The 22,655-nt window shown below is 45.0% G+C and overlaps 1 protein-coding gene across 7 annotated transcripts in view; it reads left to right on the top strand.

Annotated features, from left to right (window-relative positions):
- FAM110B (family with sequence similarity 110 member B) overlaps nucleotides 1-22,655 on the top strand; it is a 146,491-nt gene that overhangs the window by 82,551 nt on the left and 41,285 nt on the right. For 2 of the 7 annotated variants that reach the window (XM_045455181.1, XM_045455180.1), the window contains one exon: nucleotides 559-647. The exons of the other annotated variants lie outside the window; for them this stretch is intronic. The gene's annotated coding sequence lies outside the window, so the exon portion shown is untranslated. The remainder of the gene's footprint in view (nucleotides 1-558; nucleotides 648-22,655) is intronic. 7 annotated transcript variants of the gene reach the window in all.

The following is a 22,655-nucleotide window of genomic DNA, read 5'->3' as shown; positions in this document are numbered from 1 at the left end:
GAATGAATGAATGAATACTATCATGGGGGCTTGACAGTGCAGGTAGGGGTACTCCTGGACCTCTGCCCCAGCCAGCTGAGTGGTTTCTGTGAAGCCCCTTACCTGAGCGGGCCTGTTTCCTGTTCTGAAGAGGGCGGGGTGGTCTACCAGATGGCCCTGAGGCCATTTGACATGCGAACACCCTGTCAGATCTTGGGTAGACTCAGACTCGGGATGTGCAGGGCAGAGTTCCAGAAATGAGATGACGTCCTGTCAGCCTTTATTTACGTGACTTCTCACAACTCAGCGTGCAGATTCTTCTATATAATTGCCGCCCATGGTTAAATGTCTCCTTAAAAGCGTAGCTGAGGTGAGCAAAAAACCCTTCGCCTCTAAGTGAAGTGTGTGAGAACTAACACATTTTGGTGTACCTACCTGTTTGTTATCTGTTTTGTTTTGTTTTTTTAATTCATGCGCCCATTTTTAAAAGAACCATCATTTTCCATTGCTATATATATCTAGTAGCCTGCCTATTTCTGTCAAATAAAAAAGCAATAGCAGTTTTTTCTCTATTTTCAGATATTACATGCTGCAGAGAGTAGCTTAAGGTAGAAAGGATTCCCTGTGACTTCTGCCTACCGTCCATAAAATACTCATTCCTCTCTCAAGTAAGTACATTGCTTGATTTGGACCCGTTCTGAGCAGAAGGATTGATTCTCTCTGAAAACCTGTGACATTATTACATTAAGACAAAGAGGCTGAGAGGCTGAGGTTTCAGATATTTTGCTCTCTGACCAAAAAAGAAAAAAAGACAAAGAAAAAAAAAGGAGCCCCTGTCTTGGAGGTCTCTACCAGGACTAAAAGTAACAGTAACCTTGATTTACTTTGGCTTTTCCAAGGGATTCCATGGTATGTCTTCTATGTATTTGCTTAGTAGTGATGGTTTTTTCAAAGGCCGTGTTGTATTTACCAATAATCAGTGACCAGCTACTTGTCAGTGCGTGGGTTTGAAGGCAACATGAAACAGTGAACATCTTTGTACTTTAATGAAAAGTACACTGTCTATGGTCGGGGAATGAAATGGTGTTTTCTGACAGGCCAAATGGTGTAGGACCAGCATTAAGTGCCCTGGGAGTTTTGGGGAGAGAGAGTTTTGCAGGATGGCTCCCAAAGGAGGCCATGTCAAGAGGCCAGAACCTAATGGCCAGCCAAGGGACAGACCGAGAAGGCCGGGGGGCAAGTGTTGGCAGATAGCCAACAGCTATGGAAATGTGCGTGCTTCGTGAAGAGACTGCTGGGCATTTCGTCCCGCGTCCACACCACCCCAGGATTCCTTCCTGGTCTCCAGAGCTGATGGAGAGCCTGGAAACATCCTGGAACCAGACCCATTTTCCCCCGAAGGAAGCAAGGACGTGGATGAACAGTGGTCACGGTCCAGATGGTTCCTCCCTTTTCCAGAGGGGCTGAGAGTTCGATATCACCAAACGAGGACGTTGGAAATGTTTAGGAAGTTGAGAGACAGCTCTCCAGTTAACTGATGTCTGCAGTCACTTAAGCAGTGGTAAGGCACGGTCTTACCACTTAAGGGGTAAGGGCACAGTCTTAACCTCAGCGCCATATTCCCAAGTGGCCACAAGCTCCGATATGATTGACAGCCTTCCTCAAGCCTCTTTTCCAGCATCCATATGAATTGGGCCATTGCCCGTATAGTATGTCATGCATTCTGTAGTTTATTATTACTGCATTATGCATGACACTGTTGGGTAGATGTTACCACTGTCCAGGAACTTCAGAATCTAATTTAGGCTGACAGGTAAGAACCGGCCTGTGCCAGGTGGAATTCTGCCATCTGTGGAGAGAGAGGCATTACAGAAAAAGCCAACAGTGCCCCCCAGTGATATGCCCTGAAATCCATCACCATATTACCTTATCTTCTTATCCCAGATCTAAGAAGTGCTGAGAGGAAAGCCCTAGACTCCTGTTGGCTGGAAGGAACTCCACGCCCTCCATCCCCAGGTCTGAGATTGCAAAACTGCCCCTGCACACAGGATTTCATAGGGAGTGCCTCCAGCAGGGCCCGTGTTCTCCACTCGGCCTCATTCGAGGAGCCCACCCATCCCGATGTGCCCACAAGGGAGGGGGTTTTCTGGTGCTAAAAGCAGGCCCCCCACCAATGGGCCTGTGGGTCCCTTTTATGATTCCCAGCTCCCGTGTTTTTTCAGACACCGCCGTGTGATGTTAATGCCCAGGGGGCTCGCTCCTGAGAGCAGGTGAATTTGCGACCCTGGTGGCCAGGAAAACACTGAGGGGTTGAGTAGACACGAGTGTGAACCCAGCTCCACTGCTTACCAACCCTGCGAACGGACTTTACTTCTCTGAGCCTCAGTTGCCCACAGGCCAGCTAAGATAACGGCAAGCTAGCAGGGGTTTGGAGAAGGCCAAGGACATAGCTGTGGGAGTGCCTGGTTCCGCAGAGGCATGCAAGAAGTGAAGGAACGTCCTTTCTCCCTCCCAGACAGATTCCGGAGAAGACAGGCAGTTACTGTCCCAGGCATAACCATCTTGAGTTTGTCGATATTTGTCAATATTCTCAGTTAGCTGAGGTCCTGCATGGGAGAGATGAGAAAGGATCCAGCCACGTTGACTCATTAATGCGATGTTGCCTGGGTTGGAGACACTAACTCTTGGCCCTGTGTCTAAGTCAGTTAATTGTACACAAGCTGATTTCAGTTGTTTTTCTGCTGGTTTTCCCGTAAATAAGATGGCAACATTTACTTCAAAGGGGCTCTAAAAGATCGTTGTTGAAAAGCATAGTTTTTGTCTCGCCATCCAAATGTGTTCAACTGTTTGGGGTGGTTTTTGCATTTGAAGTGCATTAAAACTTTGTTTTGTTCTGCGTTCTTGAGATACGTAACCCTATGGAGACCTAGGTACTAATCTTGTCATTCGTGTTTTTCACTATTACTCAAGACGTGCATTTAAGATTACGTTGTTTTTAAGAGTACAAGGTGTGTCTTTTTAAAACATGGTTCCTTACTCAAGGAAACTAAAAAAGAAAAGAAAGGCATAAAATGACCTTGCAGTGTTCTCTTGGTTAAACTTTTGAGTTTTTTCAGTCTAGAATATGAAACCCCCTGTATAATGTTTATGTAAGTCACCATGAAAGAAACAAAGTTTCTATGCATTATCCGTGTGATTACAATTTGAGGAAATAAGTTACAGTGTTTTAGTTTCTTATTATTGGAATCAAACTTAAGCAAGTGATAAAGGCAGTTTCGCCTGGAAAGCTTCCTTTTCCAAAACTTCTCTGGCACAGATTTTTGTTCCTTCGTAGTGGGAGTGCTGGGTACTTGAGACATTGCCGGGAGCAAAAGCAACCTTGGCCTGCTTTTTGTGTGTGTTAAATGCTCCTGACCAAAAATCCACGCTAGTTTTCCCCAAACCGCTGTTTCTCCATTTTAGTGTCTCCTAACGCTGGTCCTCCCTAGCGAAAGATTTGTTCCTTGTCCATGACTCATCCACCTTTCACGCCAGCATCTCTGACTTTTTGCCTTTTCCCAGATCAGCTCTTTGCCAAGCAAATGACTCAGAGCTCAAGTTCCACGGTACAGTCAGGTGTGGCTCTCCCAAAGCCGGCTCAGCTGACCTTGAGCAAGGTCTCCCCAGGAGCCAGGGAAGCCATCGGCGGTAATGAGACCCGCCGTGCAGCCCAGTGGAGCCAGGCTTTGACCTTGCTTGGTGCTTTTTAAAAAAGCAGAGGAAGAGGAGGGGCATTCTCTGGAAAAAAGTAGCTGGGATTTTACTCGTCTCATTCTCCTTCACAAAAATCATATAGGCTTCTGTGAAGTTAGACATAGGGATATTCTCCTCTCTAAAACAAAATAGTCCTATACTCAGACAGAAAGTAGAATTCTGTTTTTGAGGATTTAGCGCATATTTATTATGAAATTCGAGAGGCCACTACTGATGGCAATTTAAATTGTTAAATTACCAGTTAAGTTATTTGGCATATTTGAAATGCTCTTTTTTAATCAAAGGAAAGAACTTCTGTAAGTTACTGTGTGCCCATAGTTTTTTGTTGTTGTTAATTACTAGTGACTATTACAGTATACATCAGTTCGTTGTCGATGTAGTCACTGCTTTTCTTTTTTTTTTTAAGTGTATTTATTTATTTTGAGAGAGAGAGAGAGAGAAAGTGGGGGAGGGACGGAGGGAGAGGGAGAGAGAGAATCCCAAGCAGGTTCCACATGGTCTGCCTGATGCAGGGCTTGAACTCACAAACTGTGAGATCATGGCCTGAGCCAAAGAGTCAGACGCTTAACTGACTGAGCCACCCAGGCGCCCTTAGTCACTGGTTTTCTACAAAGATTAGAAGAAGAGCTAAGCCCATGGTCTGTGGAAGGCCTACCTGGGGAGTGCTGTGCTAGAGGCATCCTGTGCCTCATCTGCTTACTTGCCCTGCAGAGAAGGCTTTAAGAATCTTCATCGTGTGGACGAGGATGCAAGAACTGAAGGGGTTAAAACTTCCTGAAAGGGCAACCGCGTGATAAGATGCACTGGGTATAAAATCCCAAGTCTACCCCCAGGCTCTTCTATCAATCCCTTACTAGACTTTTCATACCCGTTGATTTCTTTATAATGCTGGGGTCATAAATGGAATGGAAACATAGTTGAGGATAATTGGACAGCGGGAAAGTGGAACGGGAAAGTCACGAGACAACATGTGGTCTTCAATTAGAGAAGGGATGAGACCAGAAAGTCAAGTGATGAGAGAAAGGGGCTGTAAGAAAACACCCATTAGAGAGAGGAGGACACATACAGAGTAGTGGCAAGTAAAAAGCTGGCCTGTCAAGTCCTTCACTGTTTATTCTCCAGCCTGTTGAGTTTCTGCTCCACCATGAGGTGTGGACGGAGGAAGCGTCCAAGCATCCTGACTATGCAAAGTTCAGAGAGGTGGAGACTTATCAGGACCACGTGACTAGTGAGCATTGGAGTATCCTCTCCAAACTGGTCACTCTCTTCCAGAGCCTAGTGCTGTGGTCTCAGTGTGTCCCCCACCCCATTCATATGTTGGAATCCTAATGCCCAATGTGATCGTACTAGAAGCTGAGGCCTTTGGGAGGTACTTAGGTCATGAGAGTGGAGCCCTCGGGATGGGAAGGTACCTTGGTAAGAGAGGCTCCAGAGAGATCCCTTGCCCTTTCTGCCATGTGAGGACACACCCAGAAGAGGGCCTTCCCCAGGACTAACCACGCTGGCACCTCGATCTTGGACTTCCAGCCCGCAGACCTGTGAGAAAGAAATGCTTATTGTTTATAATCCACCCGGTCCGTGGCATTTTGTTGTAGCATCCGGAACAGACTAAGACCCCTAGGAGAAAGTTGGCCTCTGCACATGGCCTTTGGATGGTGTTCAGACGTACCTGCTCTCATGGCTTCCCATAGCTCTGGTCTGTCACTGTCTTGAAATTGATCTCTTGCTTTTACTTGGGTCTGGTGGGTCTGACTCTAGAAGACCCGTGTAAAGCCGAGCTCAGCTCAGCATCATCCTCAGACAAAGACATGCAGTTTCCATCACGACGGTCACCAGAAGGAACTTCCTCTGGAAGGAAGCCCCATTGAGTCACTGCTGGCTCTTTACCATCCGTGTCCAGGGAGGCCAAGCCTGACCGGCTTTTCCTCATGCATTAGACGTCAGACCCTGTCCCTTCAACACCAAACCGCTCTGTTACTGACTTCGCCTTATTGTATCAGTCAGCCTGCCCTCTGGTCTCTGCTGTCAGACCAGTCCATTTAGCAGGCAGAACATTTTTTTGCCAACACTGTTTTCATCTTGTTCCTTCCCTGCTCCAAAACCCTGTTTTCTCCCAGGTACCCATCGATTAAATTTAAAGTCCAGAGCCTTGCAGCAAAAGCCACCTCTCGGCTGGCCTCTCCACACTTACCCAAAGTCAGGATCTATTACTCTTCTCGTGTGCCCTTCACACCTGGCTCAGCAGAGTTTGTGTGCGTCTTCCTCCCCACAATTCCTTATCAGCGCCTCACTCTCGGAGTCGAGGAGTTCCTTGGAGGCCCATCTCAAAAGTTACCTGTTCCTTAAAAAAGAAAAAAGCTTTTGTTGAGCAAAATCCAAGACTTTCTGCCACTCATTCATTCACCAAGTTTCTTCACAATTTAGGATATACCATGTACACTTACAGGCACAGTCTCACAGTCATCCTTTGCTGTAAGCATTTGTATGATTCTCAAATGATATGGTGAGTTTCTTTAACAATTTTCTGTTACTGTAAAGAACACAGGCTCTCAACGGTGGCGTCTGAGCCACGGCGGGCATCCGTCGGCACCTGCCCTGAAGGGGCACGGGCGGGGCTGAAATCTTAGAGAAGACTTTAGGATGTCCTACAGCCTCAGTATGCTTCTGTGGACTGACGAGCTTCCTGAAGGGAAATGAAGTCATTTATCAATGCTGGAAGCCCTTCAGGAAAATCGCAGTTGCGCTCAACAGCACAGATTGGAGAGCCGTTGTCGGTTCTGAAATGCCCATAATAGAGTGACATCTAAATAGACTTAGGGAAAACACAGTCGAGAGGAAACCACAGCGTCTCCCCTGGAAGGTAAAACAGACCCACTGATGGCCAGAAACACAAGTAGAAACCCGATCAGAATCCCCCCGTGATTTGTGAGGTCCGGTTCAAGTTTCCCCTCCTGCGTGAAGACTTTGCTCTTTCCTAAATCGTTGTTATTTCAGAACTTACATTACAAGCACTCATAGTCCCTTAGGACCATGAGTGTCTCTGTCGTGTACTTTCTTCAGTCTCTGCATACATACGGCGTACTTACCGTTACCTGATTTGTGTTACGGTTACATTTCCTCTGCTTCTTGCTGGCAAATTATATAAGCAATCGGAGGGTAGGAATTACGTTTGAACCCCGTGTCTTAGAATCCAGCACAGAATCTAGCAAACTGTAGACGATCGAGAATAGCTTGTGGACTTGAATAGGACTCAAGGGTTTCCTCTGCGTATAAAGGAAAATCACTGTAGGTCTCCTCTGTCTTTTACAAGTTCTGGTAGCAGCATCCTCTGCAGACACAAGACATAGCAGCAGGAGGGGTTAACGGGACCGGGTGCATCACTTCGCTGAAAGACAAAGACACAGTCTACATGCAGGAAAAGGAAGGAGAAAATGAAGTCAGGAAAAAGAAAGGGGGGAAAAAAAAAGGAAAAGTTGAGTTGTTTGTAACGAGTTACAGTTGAATGTTATGGTAAGAACTTGAGCTTCAACTTTAAGCTAGTCAAACGAGGGAGCAGTGAACGCATAATTAGCTTTATCAAAAGGCTCTTTAAATCTGGACTCCTCAACTGCATTTAAATAGGGTTTTGTTTACAAAATTTAGTTTAGATACAGTTCTGTTCCTTAGCTCAAAGTCTGTGTTCCCTAGGGACTCAGATTCAGCATTCAAAAGCTCAATTATTTGTGCTTGGCCCCAAGTTCAATAATAGCCTTAATTTGCAATTTGGGGGAGGTACCGCCTCAAAAGACATACATCAGCGCTCATGAAAAATGAGGAATGAGCACAGCCATGCCTACTGTTCACACTCACCCCGGCTTCGCGTTCTGCCTGTGTGTTAGTCCATTCATCTTTTCCTTAAAAAAAAAAAAAAAAAAAATACAGGAATCCACTGCCCTAGTGCACCTGGGGATTTAACGGGTATAAGGAACCTTTCCTGCCCCCTGAGACACTGACATTCTCAGTCCTTCTCGTGAAGGGATAAAAACTTTGTGTTTGAAAACTAATTTTGAGAAGAGTGTCCGTTAACTCATCTTGGGGTTGGTTGTAAAGAAAATGTGAAAAGATCGAAGAAAATGATGGATTTTAGGCAGAACAGAAGCCCTGATCACATGCCAGAAGAGAATGGCTAAATCGTGGGTAGCTCAGATCCATGACCTATGGAAGATTCCAGTACGACTGAACTGTGTATTCGAATCTTTGGTCTATTCTCATAGATCGTAGCATTGTCTGTGAATGCCAAGGGTCTGTTCTCTGTGTCCTCTGAAACCTCCATGCTATCTTTCCTGAGAGGTGTGTTTGTGACCTAGACCTTGCTGGCTGACATTCATCTCATATAGTGGACGTGCAAAGGACGAAGTGCAACGCATTGATGGTGTGCACCCCGGTTAACAGACAAACATACTGTTTTCAAGCATCGTTTTGAAGGCAGTTGGCCCATACGTAGTGGCAGAGTTTGAGATTTTAAGTGGTTTTGTAAGATTCTCGTGCTTGCTTTCCATCCAGTGAACCGTGGACTTGAATCCCGTTTTTTGAAAACATGACTTTTCACTGCAAAGCTTAACACCTTTTATACCCTGCCACTCTCCATCTCCCAGGAAGAGAGGGGGCTGCGAGGCTGTTCTTTCCATCTGTTAATGTGGATTACTTTCCAAGAGGTTCCACCGAGGCGCCAGTGGGATATTTATACTTGACTGCTGGGATCATGGTCAATATCCCCACCCAGTAGCCTTAGATCCTAAACTTAGCAAAGGCGTGAGCTCCCATACTGCGATCTCAAGACCCCCTTCTGCACACTGTCTTACAGAGTATATCAGAATGGACATCCCTGGTGAGTCAGGGTCGGCATTGATACGTGACTGTCTTTCCCCATCCCACTGCCTCTTCTGCCTCTGTCTCAGGCTCTGTGTCCTTGCTCCAGAACCCTGGCAGTAGACAGCAAAAATAAGGGGAGAAGGCAGGGCTTCATTTTCTTTTATTCTCCTAGTTTTATTTGTGGTTCATTTCATGCTATACTTTTAAGAACCACCCCCCCTTTCTTTTCTTCATACAATCAATGAGGAGATCTTAGAAAGCCAATACCCTCATAGATTTAAGATTTTGACCATTGGCTTGTCGAGAACCAGAAAGACGCGTGCATTTGTTGAACTTGAGCCTGAAAAGGTTTTATTCACATTGGGTTTTTAGAGAATGTAATAAATGATCTCAGAATACACCTGGCATGTTTACTTATAAGGCATTTGAAGGCCACGTGCATTTCCTCCCCTACCGACGTGTGTTTCTGCACTTTGAACCTTCCCCGGAACTTGTCCCTGTTACGTAACGTGCTGCATTCTGCTTTCGTGTAACTGGTTCCTTGCCGCATTCCTTGATGCTGTCCTTTTGCAAATGAGGACCTGCCCGCTGCCCTGCTGTTCATCAGCCGTGGCCAGTGCTCACGTCTTCGTAACTGACTCTCCAGTCATCCTCAGCTGGTTTCCGGGGGTGCCAGACCAAAGCAAATGGCCTCATTTGGAGCCTGGAAGAGCATCTCTCTCTTATTCTTCACATCCTTTGGCCACTGAGCTTTCGATTAAGAGATGCTAAAGTGCAATTAAGAAAAATTATATGGATATGTGACTTTAAGTCTCTCCCTGAAGACACTTTATGCCAAATCTGCAACGTTTGGGGGTTTTTCATTGTATTAATGACACTTGACGTCATGCGTTCACCTTAAATACAACAACCGTATTTCAAAGCACCTTATGATCATTAGACATTTACATCCAGTCGATCTCATGTTTTATGACTGTTGAAACCTGGTTTTGAATCGCTAGCTGAAATGGTCTTCTATTTTAAAGTAAAAGTAGCCATGTCATTGACAGTTGGCCTCATACATAAGTAAGACCACCGTGAGGGTCTTAGGATATTTTGTAGAGGGTGCTGCCTCTGTTTTAAGCTCACGCCTTATTGCTGTGTAAAATACTTCACAAACTGCCCTCTCTGATTTCCAGTCTCCTCACGGGTCAGTAACGGATGGTGATCCTCTAAGACTACGTGTTAAATGCTGCTGTGTTTCCCGGGGAAGACAGTGGAATATTAATCGATGAATAGCTCCATAGCATAGTGACTTACACGATGGGGCACGAGCGGAAGGTTGTGGAACCGGTGTTGGCCTAGCATTTACTAGGCGCTTTTCAGAGGCCAGTCATCTGGCCTTTATGCATCATCTCGCTTAATTCTCATAGCAGGCAGTTGTTGGAACAGAGCAGGTAATCAGGGGGCAAGATACAAGCCCATGTTTGGCTGCAGATGCAGCCTTCTTGTACACCTTGCCAAAGCGTGTCAAGAGTGATGGTTTACGTGCCAGATCCCAGACTTTGGAGCTAAATGTTTTCTTCCTATTTAGAAACCATATTCTTTTGGCAGATTAGATCTACTAAAGGATTCTCTGAACAACAACAACAAAAAAACTTGCTGTAGATGCCAACAACAGTTCCCCTCCATGCTGTGGATTATGTAGTGGCCTCAAAGAGACCCATGCTCTCTGTCACCTCCATCCTTATCCTTAGGGGGAGGGGTCTTGGATGGCTGACCCGGCCGTCTGGGACTCGGATCATTGGGCTTTGCTGCCAGCTCTCTGAATGGAGGTTGGCAATTTGCTTTTTTTTTTTTTCATAGACGTATACATTTTACAAAGCACTTATGCTTTGAGGAATGGGGGGCACTGTCACCTCAACTTTATAGATAAGCAACAGAAGCATAGAAGGAAAGTGACTTGTCAAAGTAACGTGGCTCATAACTGGAAAAGCCGTGCGTGTGAACCCATCTGTCTCCTTCTCCATCACAACTCTGAAACAAGGCCTCTGCCCAGGAGACCTCATTTGCTTATCAGCGGAGTCAATGAATGGGGCTTCTTCAGTGGTTTTCAGCACCGTTCCCTGGAGTACAGACGTTTCCAGGCTGACGGGGCATTGAGATTTGAGGCCCTGCTTTAGCCAAAACCACCGTGTGTCTGTTTTACACGCCGATGTTCCACATAACCTTTACTTTATTTTTTTTTTTTCAACATTTTTTATTTATTTTTGGGACAGAGAGAGATAGAGCATGAACGGGGGAGGGGCAGAGAGAGAGGGAGACACAGAATCGGAAACAGGCTCCAGACTCTGAGCCATCAGCCCAGAGCCTGACGCGGGGCTCGAACTCACAGACCGCGAGATCGTGACCTGGCTGAAGTCGGACGCTTAACCGACTGCGCCACCCAGGCGCCCCCATAACCTTTACTTTAGAGACAACTGCTGCAGCCAACAAAATGCTGTGAAGACTTCCATTCGTATTACATTCTAAGCTCTACCCTTTAGGGCCCAGCGCCAACTTAATAATCAATGAAATTAATAGAAACACGAGTAAGTTGTCAGTGGTGTGGTTTGGCTTCCCAAATTAATTTGCAGCTTTCCAACGATGTTTCTGTTGGGTGAGGCCAGCAGGGATCCCCGGAAGTAAAACGTCTGATACCCAGCTCGATACCACGTATCTCCTTCAAGCCCTGGTCCTACCTTCTCCGAAGTTTTGCTGCTCTCCTTGTCTGCCCAGGTCTACCTGCGTGCTCCAAAGAGCACAGGTGATTTCAAGTGGCACGTTGGCCCCCACTCACCACTATTCACTGGCTCCCATCACTTACAAGGTCAGGTTCAGGCCGCTTCACTTCAGATGAGATTCCCCATGACGGTCTGTTTACCTCTCCTGCACATCTTCCCCCCGCCCGCCCCTGCCCCCAACACACACACACACACGGTTTCCCTGAAGGATCATGAAAGGACTCACAGCCTCTGTGAATAGCAGATTCTTAATGCTCTTGGGCTTGGGTTTTAGACTGTTTTCTGGCCTGGCACTCAGCTTTAGGAGTCTGCCCAGACGTCATCACTTCCAGGAAGACTTCATTACCCTTGACTCTACAGTTTACCCCCACGTGCTCCTCTTGGGTGGTTTCGTGGCTCTTACATACTTTATTTCTGCACTGAGATCAAATGTTTCAATTCCAGTGGTATCTTTTTCCCTCTCTAATCTGATCTCCTCAGGGACAGAGCACAGGTATCGGTCATTTTTGTATCCCTCGTGGTTAGTCTAGCACCTGGCTCATGAGAGGGGCCCAATAAATGTTTGCTAAGGTGAAATTAAATGAAAAACTAAATTCCGTTATAGTATATATTTTAAGCGGTGCACAGAACAGCAAAAATGTACTTATTTTATACCTGTTAAAGTATGCGAGGATGATAAATAATTTCATAATTGATTTTAAAGGATAATCACATCTTTCGGTTTTTCCGTTAAATCTCATTTTGCTATGTGCATACATATATTCAGTGAGTTTGTACATAACAGTGCATTTCCCCAGTTACCCAGTCACTCCGTAGCTGTCTTCCTTGTTTTCCTGAGTTGATGAATTTCTAGTTGTAGCAAGGCCTAAATGTCTTCAACTCACACATCCAGTTTAGAAGTCCTGTGATAAAATGACGTTTCCAGACAGGCTTCCCCATCTTTTGTAGTTCGGTTCTGAATTCAGTGAAATGGTCCTTTTTCCTTCCATAACCCATTGTCTGTATTCTCTTCATTCTTGGAGATTTGAGTAGGGGGGGATTGTGTATGCTTCTTTTTATGGGATGCAATGAACACTTAGTTTAATAAACCGAATCGTATGTTCTCCATTTTCCAAACTTGAGAAAGACATGATTGTCAGTTGATTGCGCGCGCTAGAATTTATGTGGAAGTCCCAAGAACACGGAACTCTGCTTCCAAGTTACGCCTGGTGCTTGGCGTGGCCCCATCCTGGATGTGAGGAGGAACAATAAGTTATGAGCACGTTCCAAGGGGAAGCGATATTTTATCCGAAAACCATCAAGGACAGATTTTTCTGCTTTTCATGCTGCCTTTCTGATCGGAGCGTTTACAAGATGAAACCTTTGCACCTCAACTTGCTCCCTTGTAAATTTGATCCCTTGTAAATCTGCAACATTTCTCCTTGTTACAACAGTTTTATATTCCCGTGTACATAAATACTGCCTTTGACGGGATCAGAGCTAGTGCCACGAATATGCCTTTAGCGGTAGTGAAAACTCTGCAGTAAGGCGTTGAAGTTTTAGGTGACAATCAAATGGTCCCACAAAGGGCAGGGAGAAGCTGAAATAAAACCTTCACAGATGATTGGTTTTATTTCACATCAACTCTGTGGTCTTAATACTGTCTATCAGTTGCTGCCTTTGTGTATCATCCGCGTGGATCGGTGAAGTTCAGTGGGCGAGGATCATAAAGTATTTCATCGTGTGAAGGTCATCTGTGGCTGAGCTATCATCTCTACAGTTCTGAGAACATTCCAGATCTCTGCCAGCCTTGTCATTTGCACTGGGGATCTGTTTCGATGTTTACTGCTTCTCTTTGGCGGCTGCTTCCCTCGGTGTAGTGCTTAAAACACTGTGCCTTAAATTCGCAGTGATTTAGTTTCACGGTTTGATCTATTTGTGGGTGCCTTAGTTTTAGGAGTTCTGCTTTCCACAAAAAACTAGAATAAAAACTGAGTCCAAAGACATTACCTTCTACTGCCCAGAGTACATTTCTTTCCCTGGTCATTTTCTTCTGATTAGCATCCATGGCTCTGCTTTGCAGATACTCTATTTGGCGTGATAAATAGGTTATGACTGAAATAAAGACAAAAATAATTATGGCAATTTGACAACACATTCACTGGGTGGGAGAAAGCCATAAACATCCTGACATTGTAATGATTTGATACAGATCATTTGAGAAATAGATATACTATGGGTGTGCATTGATAAGTTTTGCTTCAGAGCTGGCTATTCATATTAAAAGTTCACATAGTCCTTCTTTATTTTTACATCAGGCAGTCCTCTTTTAGGAGAAAGCGTTTCATAGAAGTAAAATACCACCAAAACTAACTGCTACATTAAAAACATATTTTTGCCGTGATGGCATCTTTTAGAACATTTTACTTACACATTTGAAGTTCAGTTTCTGTGCTTCTCCCCAAATGTGCTGTTGCCTTAGCAAGATTCAGAAGACCTTCAATTAATTAGTTTGATTCAAAATAAAGTCTAAGGTATCTGTATACACTTTTGGAGAGTTCCTTTGAGAATCTCTTGTGTTTTCATCTCATCATTTATAAGATTGACCTGCATTTTTCCCAAGGCCTCGTAAGAGACCCTGCCTCAATTTTAATATTAACAATCTGATAACATCCATGGTAATGACATGTAGCCGCTGACATTTGTTGGATGCTTGCTATACTCTTGGCCCCATTTTAAGCATTAACCTGGATTTTCCCCCTTCATCTTCACAATATGCCCTTGGTACAGGGGAGGAAACTGCAGCACGCAAGTGCTATCCTCGTGGGACCACTCTCTGCGGTGGGGGGGGGGGGGGGGGGGGGAGGGGGGGGCAGCCGTGCATTATAGGTATGGCCTTGCCTTCACCCGTCTAGTGAATCCTTGACCGTACAACCTCTGTAATGGGCCAAAAGTTAATGCCACTCCAGAAGGCGAACCCTGTAAGACAAAAGAGAAGGGCATTTTCATGTTCCTCTCACCACCCAGAATTACATTTGAAGCAAAGCAGAATGAGAACATTTCCTTTGGGAAAAAAATCTCCCTTGAAGAAGGCACCCTTATTCAGGAAGTTGTGATCGTTCATCTCCGGGTTACGGAGCGTCTCCCGCACTTGTCTTCCGTGTCTTTGGAAACCATGCTTTCTGCCTGATCCTTCTGACGATCCCCTGGTCAGTTGTCACAAGTCAGTTGTCCCGCGGGGCTCACGAAGCCCCTGCTGGACAGCAGCTGCTCTCTGCGCTTCCGTACGTGAAGGGTGCCACACCTGTTGGGCGCAGCCCCTCCTCTGTCGGGATTCCGCGTTGGACTCTTCCAGCCAGGGGTCTGTAACCCACAGCATGAATTAAAGTGAAATCTGTGGGTGCCTTTGTCACCACCATACCTCCCTCAGAGCCCACGCCGATGGCCGTCGCCATTAAGCTTAGGTAACTTGTAAACATGAATGCCACGTGAATTCTCATGAAAACAAATAACCTAGCAAAAATCATAGCTGGCAGTGACCCTGAAAACCCCAAATGCAGATCTCCCTTCTCCCCATGCGGTCGCTGGGTTATAGGGAATGTGTGAACCGATCTCTCCTTGGCAGAGCAGCCCGTTACCATGGAAACGCACTTACTAGTTTCTAAGCCCTTCTGGCTAGTTCCAGGAACATTAACTCTATACTAGTCCTAAAAAAATAAACCTAAGGTTCATAGCTGGCTTTTGAATATGCATCATTATTGGAGGAAAAGCATTCATTTCAAATTCCAAATAGACTCTCCTTCTGAGGGGTATTGCATCTGCTCTTATTAATAATAATGCTTCGCACAAGCCGAGTAACCACCGCTAGGAGGTCGATGTTCTCCTGCCACTAACTAAGCCTTCTTTTTCCCGTATCATAGTTTGGGTTTGGCGTTGGAGTCATCTGGGAGAACATAATTTTATTTTGTCAGACTTTGCTGTTTATGTACTATTTTTGTCTTTTAAATCTCAGCTTCCTTATGGAGACACGCTACATTTATCAAGCGTACTGTCCCTGCACAGACAGGATAAGTGACTGTTCACTTTTCCCCGTCGACAGTAGCTTTTGTGTGCGGTGTCTACACGCCTGCTGACTCGTTAGTTTAAAAGTGGGAATAGGGGCACCGGGGCAGCTCAGTGAGTTGAGCATCGGGCTCTGAGCTGACAGCATGGAGCCTGTTTGGGATCCTCTCTTCCTCTGTCCCTCCGCCCCTCCCCTCCTCACTCGCTGTCTCTCTCTCTCTCTCTCAAAATAAATAAAAAAAATAGTGAGGATAGAATCTAAAGGAATGTACAGAAATATTCAAGTTGATAGTCATTAATTGGGGTATATTAAATATTTATTTTTTTTTTTTTTTTTTTTTTTTTAATTTTTTTTTTTTTCAACGTTTATTTATTTTTGGGACAGAGAGAGACAGAGCATGAACGGGGGAGGGGCAGAGAGAGAGGGAGACACAGAATCGGAAACAGGCTCCAGGCTCTGAGCCATCAGCCCAGAGCCTGACGCGGGGCTCGAACTCACGGAGCGTGAGATCGTGACCTGGCTGAAGTCGGACGCTTAACCGACTGCGCCACCCAGGCGCCCCTTAAATATTTAAATGTAGTTTTTAAAAGTGAATACTTACATTCCAAAAAATTGAACACAAGGAATTTCAGCATGTAAATCTCTTCAGTAAACTCCGAGGAAAGTTTCTCTCTTCGTTCTGGTTGTTAAGTTCATTCAGGTCCGATCCTCTGGTCTCCCTGGGCGGATTTAGTTGTCGTCTAGATGTTTAAGTGTGTATAGATATGAATACCGTACTGATATATTATGCACACACACACATACCCAACCTCGCTGCCGAGTATATCGGCAGAGTATATCTTTCAGAGTATATCTCATCTGTTTCCTGCGTACTTTTCATAATATTTCCTAAGTGTGTTTTGTGTTTTCTCATGGAGCCTATGGCCTTACACGTAAGTGGGCCGAACGAAGGCTCTGTGTTTTGTGTGCTGCGTTTCGAGGTTTGAAAATTTCCATTGATTCCTGTCCGTCTCTTCATTTTCTCTCCTACCACCCGATTGCTAAGCATTCGAGATACCAGCCTTTTGTTCCCGCGTCCTACTCCCGTTTGGGGAATCCGTGCACGGTTTGCTCCGCCAGAGTGCTGTGTCAATGCTGTCCGCTCAGCTTTTCTTTTCCCCACTCCCTGATCTCTGTCCCTTTCTTTTCTGTTGTCATGTAGATTCTAGAAATCTCGTGGAAGCCAGGGATTCTGTTCCTCTAGTTCTCTGTACTATCCAGCCCATGTACATTCCCAAGCTCTAGATACTGAAATAGCACGCCCTAAATTTCGTTCGGTGTTTCCTCCTATCCTTTGGAAGAAAAACAATCATTAATTCAATTTAGGGTCCTTGAAGTTATTCCCACAGGATGTGTTCTGAAGGCGGATGGGCTCCTTCAAAGAGCAGCATACAAGTTGTTATGTTTTGGTCCCCTTCTCAGTGGAATACATTTCACATATTAGTCGGCCAGCGCTGCCATAACAAAGTAGCACAGATTGAGTGGCTACAGCAACAGAAATGTATTATTCCCTGTCTGTTCTGGAAACAGAGACGTCTGGATGAAGGTGTCCAGGGCTCATTCCCTTTTCCCTGCCTCTCCCCCAGGTTCTGGTGGCCCTCCATCCTTGGCAATTTCTGGTGGCAATCTTTGGTACTGCTTGGCTTGTAGAAGCGTCACCCTGATCTCTGCCTGTGTGTTCACATGGCATTCTCCCTGCGTGTGTCTGTGTTCAGATCTCCCCATTTTTATAAGGACCCCAATCGTATTGCGCTAAGGCCCACCTTATTCCAGTATCACCTCGTTTTCGCTAATTACATCAGCACACCTTTATTTCCAAACAAGGTCACATTCTTTGTTACCGAGGAGTAGGAGGGACTTCACTGTATGAGTTTTAGAGGGACCCGATTCAACCCCTAGCTCATATCATTACAACAAAATTTGTTTTATATCCTGAGTCTACTCCATGGTTTCGCAACAGGTAGATCTTGTGTTTGGATCGCGGTGCAAATCAAACACAGTTGGTGTGGGTGCTTTTAACAAATGAAGTCGTGAGCATTTACGCCTTGGCCAGCTCTGCTTGGCACTCTGTTTGTTCATGTACTTGGAGGGTCCATTCATTCCTAATCATACTAGCTCAACCTCATTTGAAAAATAAACGAACTGTGTTGGGGCGCCTGGGTGGCGCAGTCGGTTAAGCGTCCGACTTCGGCCAGGTCACGATCTCGCGGTCCGTGAGTTCGAGCCCCGCGTCAGGCTCTGGGCTGATGGCTCGGAGCCTGGAGCCTGTTTCCGATTCTGTGTCTCCCTCTCTCTCTGCCCCTCCCCCATTCATGCTCTGTCTCTCTCTGTCCCAAAAATAAATAAACGTTGAAAAAAAAATTAAAAAAAAAAAGAAAAATAAACGAACTGTGTCTAAATTTGTGCTCAGCGATTGTTACCCCCCCACATGACAGTGAGATCGTTCAACGTCACTGTAACCTTTTCATCAGATGATGGTTCCATTTTAATCCAAAAATAACCTGGACCATATGAATATTTACTGAGAGTAAACCACGGTATATTATTAATGAGAGCCGTATTGATTTCCAACCTCGATGAACTCACTTCCTCCGAAACCTCATGTTCTTCATGTTTCAAGAATTAGTTTCTTGATCGTGCTCGACTACACTGTCATTTAATCACAGGGGATTTGAAAGCATTGGATATATACCTACAGGTCTTAAACCTTAATTTAAAATTTTTCTTTTGTAAGTCACCAGCCAATGAGAGGGCCAGGTTCTCAGTGGCAGATGGCATCCAGTGGCTCACCATTGGCACTCTTGGTACCCGTTTCCTTGAAGCTGCGAGTCTGTGCCCTCCAGCCATGTGGCAGTTGTCGCTGTCAGTTGGAGTCCCAGGGCACAGGCTTCACGCGCCCCCCAAGGGGAGACACGAAAGCGGCAAGCTGGAGCTATGGCATCCACCAACTTGTATTTATTCTATTTAAATGGCGCTCGGGCCCTACATCTAAAACTCGAAAGGCAAGGAAATCTTCAGTATTAATGCTGCTTTTAGTTATCTTTCTGGACCGTCACGTCTACTTTTCCCTTCGTTCAGCAATGCTAGCTTATTCACCAACACTTTTCAGGAATGTGTTTACATTAAAGCACAGCCAGGATGTTAGAAGACCCAGATTGCAGATAACTTTGCACTGCTTCAGTGGCATTCAGAATGAGTCACCCTGCCTCAGTCACGGAAAGAGGGGCTCTGATTGACAGAACTTGGAAACGACGATACGGAGCAACAAATGGATATTCCCACGAATCAATCCACTTCTGTTTTAGAGCCAAAATTGGGAAATTATCTATTCGCAGCATACCAATTTCTGATTATGTAATTTGATTTTCATCCTAGAGGTTTACCACTGTTTATATAATTTGATCTCCAATAAAATACAGCTTTCTCCTGTCTGACCCTGGGTTCAGAGTATATCTAAATAAACTGTTTAAGAATATATATATTTTTTAACGTAGCCAGCTCCTTTAAACCAGAATACGTGAGTTCTAATGATGGAAAGAAATTTATCTGGGCAGGTGTTAGTACAAAGCTACTTACGTTTTTGCAGAAACGAGTTGATTTCCAAGGTCGTAACAACATATTTCACTCTCAGCCCCCAAGTGGGGTTCACATCATACCTGCACACGAGCCCGCTGCCTTCTCGCACGTACGACTCCTCATACCTTAGCCGTGCCGTTACCCAGGATGGATACTGGTCACCCAGGCTAGAAACTTCAAAACCAGTAAAGGGATTTGAAAGAAGAGTGACACGATGAGACTCGTGCTTTAGAAAAGCCTGTCATCGTCTTTCCGTGTGCAATATTATAGAGTATAGTGCATCTTAAAAAGAAGACCTATTGAGTGAAATAAGGCACTAAAAGGGTTGAATATATACCTGAGGGTCTTATGCCTTAATTTTAAATTGTTCTTATTTTGTCTAAGGCAGGTTTCAGTTCTCAAAATTAATTAAACTTTGGAAGGGGATACAGAGAACGGTTTGTACAGCTGACCCAATTAATGCAGCATATAGAGTCCTGCCGTGTATTTCTATACGCAAGTACCCGTGTTACGTCCCGAACATTTCAATCAGTCTTGATAGTAAACTGCACGGGTGCAGTTCCCCATGTCCCCATCATTTTCACTACTTTGACTCCTTCCAGGAGCCATAAGAGGACAAAAATGAGTCATAACAGTTTTATTTTCCCAGCACATTCTGTCTCCTTACCTGACGCTTACCAGCCTTTCCTTGAAGCGTCCCTGGTGCCCCGCTCATAATTCTACTAGATGGCATATCACCCTCTAATGTAGTTGTCTGGTTGCCTTGCCCAGCTAGACCCCAGTGTGTCAAGAGCAGGGACTGTGTCATTCTTTGACTCACTTCTCATCACCCAGCGCTGGGTTTATTACTCAATATGTGTTTGCAAAATGAACGAATAAAGGAGGAAGACAGCGATGTCTTGAGCCTCCAGCCGGCTCCTTAATCTTTGCTTCTCTGCATACTTCTATTTCACGCTTTGATTTTTCCCAAGATTAGTCTTTCGAGGTTTAACCTGTCAACTTAAGAAACATACTGATCGGCTCAGATGTTTCCTGGCTGTACGGAATCTTGTGGCTAGACAGGGACACTATGGTTCCACCTGTTTTTCTCCAAGAATTGCAGCAAAGCCTTGGCAATCGAGTGAGCATGTCACAGGTTTTAAGAAAGTCTAATAAAGAAGGGGCACCTGGGTGGCTCAGTTGGTTAAGTGTCCGACTTCAGGTCATGATCTCCCAGTTCATGAGTTCGAGCCCCAGGTCGGGCTCTGTGCTGACAGCTCAGAGCCTGGAGCCTGCTTCGGATTCTGTGTCTCCCTCTCTCTCTACCCCTCCCCTGCTCACACTCTGTCTCTGTCTCTGTCTCTCTCAAAACTAAATAAACATTAAAAACTTTTTTTTCTGGGGCGCCTGGGTGGCTCAGTCGGTTAAACGTCCGACTTCGGCTCAGGTCACGATCTCACGGTCCGTGAGTTCGAGCCCCGCGTCAGGCTCTGTGCTGACCGCTCAGAGCCTGCAACCCGTTTCAGATTCTGTGTCTCCCTCTCTCTCTGACCCTCCCCTGTTCATGCTCTGTCTCTCTCTCTGTCTCAAAAATAAATAAACGTTAAAAAAAATTTTTTTTTTAATTTTTTTCTAAAACGGAAGTCTGGTAAAGAAGATTGCAGAACACCTGAGAGCAAGCTGGGTTCTAGGACTAAGTAGAAAATCATCTATTGAAACTACAAATAAAAATTAAATGTAAACCTATCTTTTTACATACAGGCCATTTTCTTCCTCACCCTCTTTGCACCTGGGAGGGGGAAGACCACAGGGCAGAGTGAGACTAGATTAAAAGATAGTGATCATAAGCTTTTTTTTATAACGTGTAAAATTGATTCTCACTGTTCAAAGTCAACCTGCAATAACTTGCTTGCAGTCTTCTGTGCTGTAATGCAGTACCTACTTGCTTTTGAAATAATTAGTCCCCACAGTTTTTCTACGGATATTCTTTACTTTGGTGTTACCGTTACATATTTTCCAAAATTCGTATCTGATTGCCTTTTTCAGTCTTCTTTAAATATTGGAAATTACGGTTTTATATGCAAATAAAACCAATCAAAATAAAAGCACATTGTGTGAAGTTATATTCCAGAAAGTTTCTCAGATGACTTGGCTCGGCGATTTCTTAAAGGCTAGAAAAACACTTTATTAATGGAGGAAACCAAAGTCTGTCTAAAATGGCTTTGGCCTCCATGTTACCTAAGGTTGAAGAACAAGGTCTAGAGCTGGAAACACCTGGGTTTCATTATAGCCCTACCACCAATTAGGGGAGTGATCTTGGCAAGCCAGGAAACTTCTATAAGCCTCTGTTTCCTAAGGTTTGATGTATTAAATGGGAATTTGGATGTAAAATACTTAGGATACCGTGTTATTCTGTTATTATTTTGATGGGCCAATTTTCATTGCGTTGAAAAGGGTTGAACTGTGTTTCAGTGTTTCATTTTTTCCAATACTCAAGTGTCATTTCAACTCCGAGCGTGTATGCAAAGCTTGGGAATTTGGTGATTGCCCCAGCACAAACAAATGCGAAATAGTTGTAGGCCATGGAGTTAGAATAAAACTGTCTAGTGGACTGGAATTGTGCCCAGTCTTTTCTCTTTCCTTTACGTGGTTGCAGTCTACATGAGTTTCAGTCACGCCGTTTAGTTCATAAGAACAGTTACCCCACACCACAGTTCAGATTTGAGTTCTCATTAGTGTGCTGACCATAATTGCATAAAGAGCAAACTTCATCGCCAGCCCTTCAGGCCACAGATCACTACAGAAATAGCAGGTGCTCCTTCTGGCGAATGTCACAGTCATGTCACTTCCTTCAGAGTCACTGCTCATCGAGCGTCTACCGACAGCTGTAGGTGTAGTTGCTGTGGCCCCTTGTCTCCTGGTAATACCTCGCGACATTTTATGAAAGTGGATACTTAAAAAGGCAAATTGGCCAGCCGGGATGGGAGTGCCGCAGAGCAATGACACTGGCATCAAAGGGACACAGGAGAAAGAGTTCCGTGGGGAGCGTTGACCCTGCGTTGTTTGAGAGACTTCCGGATGTGCAGTGAGAGCTGATGCTTACCGCGTCAGTGAGGGAAGCGGAGGTGACCAGGTTGAAGATGTCCCAGAGGAAGTGATGCCATCCACGACTTCCTGTTACAGCGGTTTTCGGGGATATGCATGGCATCGAAAGCACAAAGGATTAAATGGTGGGAGCAGAGTGTGAAAAGATGCTCAACTTCATTCCTGTCGGGTGAGGTGGAGAAGGCAACAAGCATTGATCGTTTGGATCACTCTTGCTAAATTCCCACAAGAAATTAAAAATTCTCAATGTGTTTCTGTTGTCGATTATAGTGTTTTCAATTGTAGCGTTCATTTCCCTACACGTTTATAACTGACAAGAAGCAAGTTTTCAAGGTTTTGACAAGAAACTGTAGACACCACAGAGCCTTCATAATTTTTGCCCTTGTTTAGTAAGTACCCACTGCATGGTTTCAGCCTCTAAGGTTCTTTTTTTCTTTTTTTATGTTTAAGTCTATGTATTTATTTTGAAAGGTGGGGGGAGAATGGGAGTGGGGGAGGAGCAGAGAGAGAGGGAGACAGAGAGAATCCCAAGCAGGCTCCGCACTGTCAGCGCAGAGCCCAGTGGGGGG

The sequence above is a fragment of the Leopardus geoffroyi genome, chromosome C3 (genome assembly GCF_018350155.1).
Source record: "Leopardus geoffroyi isolate Oge1 chromosome C3, O.geoffroyi_Oge1_pat1.0, whole genome shotgun sequence".
Classification (NCBI taxonomy): domain Eukaryota; kingdom Metazoa; phylum Chordata; class Mammalia; order Carnivora; family Felidae; genus Leopardus; species Leopardus geoffroyi.
This window is presented reverse-complemented; position numbering and strand designations above follow the sequence as displayed.